Below are 3765 nucleotides of genomic sequence, written 5' to 3'. Positions count from 1 at the left end.
ATCTCCATATAAAAATATTAACTTTACGGGGCAGAACATTGAACCAGGTGAAATTCACTTGTAACGACGGGAGAATCTTCTCATCAATGTAATCTCTCAACGTACTAACAGCAAAACCTTGAGAGATGTCAAGATCAAAACACCATCCATCTATACCATCTGATACTTGAATATGCTGCAGTAAAGTACCCAATTCTTCAATCTCAGCAACTTGACGACTAGATAAATCTGATCTATTCCATCTCCATATCCATCTACCATCCACAAAACGATCACTAACCAAGCAATTATTATCTAAATCAAGATGATACAGCCTGTTAAATCTTCGTTCCAACGTTAAATCTCTAACCCAAACATCCTTCCAAAACCGAGTCGAGTTACCACTTTTAATCTTGCGCCGAATAATATTAACCGGGACAATATTTTTTTGATCAAGTTGCGCAATGTAATTAGCAACTACTGACCACGCACCTCCTGTCAATTTTCTACTCGATCTCAGGCCCGCATCATCACCATACACACTAGCAATAACCTTGGCCCATAATGCATCACGATCATTAAGAAAACGCCATCTCCATTTATATAGCAAGGCACAATTGAAAGCCTTCAAGCTACCAATATTAATTCCTCCTTTTTGAAAAGGAGCAATAACATTATCCCACTTAACCCAAGACATTTTCTTGTGCTCTTTATCACTTCCCCAAAAGAATCTAGCCCGACACCTTTCAAGCTCCTTGAGAACCCCTTCCGGACACTTAAAAATCTAAAGATAATAAATTCCCAACCCTCCAAGAACAACTTTTATGAGAGTATATCTCCCACCAAAAGACAACAAATTAGATTTCCAAGCTGCTAATCGTTTAGCATATCGGTCGAGTAATGGATTCCAGTTAGCAATAGAATTCATATTAGAACCAATTGGTAACCCAAGGTAAACGAAACTCGAGTTACCAGGTATACATCCCATCCAATCTGCCTTAGATATCACCTCATCATGTGGAATCCCAACACCATGTAAAAACGACTTCGACATATTCAGCTTTAATCCGGAAACCAAATGAAATTTATTAAAAATAGTGACAATATAAGCCATATCCGACGTATCCCATTCCGATAAAATAATAACATCATCCGCATAAAATAAATGAGAAATATTCAATTTGTCATTACCGACTTTCGCTCCATTAAACATACTAGTCGTAACTCCATTCCTTAACATCAGATTGAGCCCTTCCATAATAATAATAAACAAGAATGGGCTCAACGGATCCCCTTGTCGTAAACCTCGGTTAATAGGAAATTCAGTAGTCGGGCTACCATTAATGATGACAGACGAATGAGCGTTAAACAAACACATTTCAATCCACTTGCACCAGGTAGACCCAAAACCAAGGATACGGAGCATATACATAAGGAAATCCCAACTTACCGAATCATACGCCTTTTCGAAATCTACCTTAAAAATCATAAGTTTTTTCTTCTTACGTTTATACCATGCCATGACCTCGCTCAATACTAACGGGCCATCTAGAATCTGTCTGCCCGCTATAAAAGCTGACTGCTCCGGACTAATGATTCCATCAATCACTTTTATAATCCTTCCTGCCAGAATCTTGGAGACAATTTTATAAAACAAACCTACCAAAGAAATAGGTCTAAAATCTTTTACCTCAACAGGATTTGACACTTTTGGAATGAGAGCTATGAAAGCAGATTTTGCACCTCGGGGGAGAAACGAATTAGCAAACGCTTCTTTCACATCTTGTGTAATACCATCCTTCAAAATATCCCAAAATTCTTTTATAAAATTAAAAGAAAACCCGTCAGGTCCTGGAGCTTTAGAATTACCGCAATCCCACACCGCGTCTTTAATCTCCTGATCATTCGATATTGCCTCTAACATCAGGTTGTCTTCCACGGACAGCACATTATTTGGGATTAACTGCAGCTCACCCAAATCACCTGGAACAGCAGCAAATTTAGCTGCAAAAAATTAAAAAAACGCAGCCTTTATGTCACTCGGGTTCGTGCACCAATCACCATTTAACATCACACCTTTGATAGCACCTTTACTCCGTTTATGATTTATAATCGCATGGAAAAACTTTGAATTTTCATCTCCTTCTATATCCCATTTAATACGCGCTTTCTGAATTAAATCCATCTCATCTCTAGAAGTAATGTCATTTAATTCGCCGAAGATCCGTGTCCTCTCGTCTAACTCCTCAAGAGAGGCACACGATCTATCCATCTTACCGTCGATTTCATCTATACGCACCTTTATCTTAATAACTTTATCACCTTCTCCATCACGAACATCCTTAATCCATTTTTTGATCTCACCCTTTAAAACCCGCAATTTCTCCACTAAACGAATATTGGCACAATCTTCATTCCATATTTTAGAAACTAACTCCTTGAACCCGTCCCTCAAAAGCCACGAATTAAAGAACTTAAAAGGAGTTGGGCCAAAATCCATCTTCTCCACATGAAAAAGAATCTGAACGTGATCTGACCACACTCTGTTTAACGCCACTAATTTAGAGTCAGGAAAGATATCTAGCACCTCGGGTGACACCAAGAATCTATCTAAATGACTCATCTTGGACCCGGATTTATTCATCCAAGTGTATTTACTCCCCCCCAACGGAAGATCATGTATGCTTGCTTCACTTATAAACGTATTAAACGCAGTCGCTCCATGCGTATTAAAGATCGTACCATATCTATCCTCCTCTGATCTCACTTCATTGAAATCTCCCAGCAAGATGTAGCTACCAACATTCTGCGCCTTAAACTCCAATAACTCTGACCACAATCTTAATTTTACAGTAGCATCTTGCGGCCCGTAAATATTAACTAAATAATAGACCTCTTCTCTCCCAATCCACGTTCCTCTCACGATTACGTAATTATCGTTACACCAAATTTGATCCTTAGAAAACACATTCGGATCCCAAACCGACAAAATGCCACCCGATCTACCTCTGGATAAAGAACAAGCATATTCAAAATAAAAGTTACCCCGCATAGATTTAATCCGAAACGGTTCCAGTTTCTCCATCTTAGTCTCTTGAACCCCCAAAAAATGAATACCATGCCTAAAACACATGTCTCGCACTCACACCCTTTTTTGCCTTTTCTTTCCCCCTCTGATATTCACTGACAAAATATTCATTGATCAACAATGTTTGCCCCTATCTTGTTAATCAAATCTTGAAACAGATTTGAGTGTTCTTCGATGTCCTTACCTTCACCTTCATACCTTTTTATTAGCTGTTCCAGTTCATGCAAAAATGAATACCCTTTCACTTTTCCAACCTTAGGACACTCAGCTTTCTCATCCACTTTGGAATGAAGGTAACTGTCTTCCGAATGAAACTCCTCCGAATTCACCTCCCCATTCATCCCATCCATCCTCTCCTCATCATGCATCTCGTTACCTGTTGCAAAGTCTGATTTAGACCCCTCTTTTTCTGCTTTCGAATTCTCATTTTTTTTGACCCCATCATTCAACTCAGTCTCATCAACAAAATCCTCCTCACTGTCACTTTCCTCCTCATTTGAAAAAGCAAAGTGCCAAGAACCAGTCTCACGAATGTGAATATCGAAATCAGATCCGAAAATTCTAGTAGTAATTTCTTCCATAATGAAAGATTTTTGACAGGTAAGTATACATGCCCTACCAATGCCCATCGCCTTGTTGGTAGCATTGTCAAACAATACCGCTTTTCCCATTGTTTCAGCTACTCTTTTAATGGCATT

This window comes from Rutidosis leptorrhynchoides, chromosome 7, assembly GCF_046630445.1.
Source record: "Rutidosis leptorrhynchoides isolate AG116_Rl617_1_P2 chromosome 7, CSIRO_AGI_Rlap_v1, whole genome shotgun sequence".
In the NCBI taxonomy this organism is placed as follows: domain Eukaryota; kingdom Viridiplantae; phylum Streptophyta; class Magnoliopsida; order Asterales; family Asteraceae; genus Rutidosis; species Rutidosis leptorrhynchoides.
The sequence above is the reverse complement of the archived record's forward strand: the minus strand, read 5'-3'. Positions refer to the sequence as shown.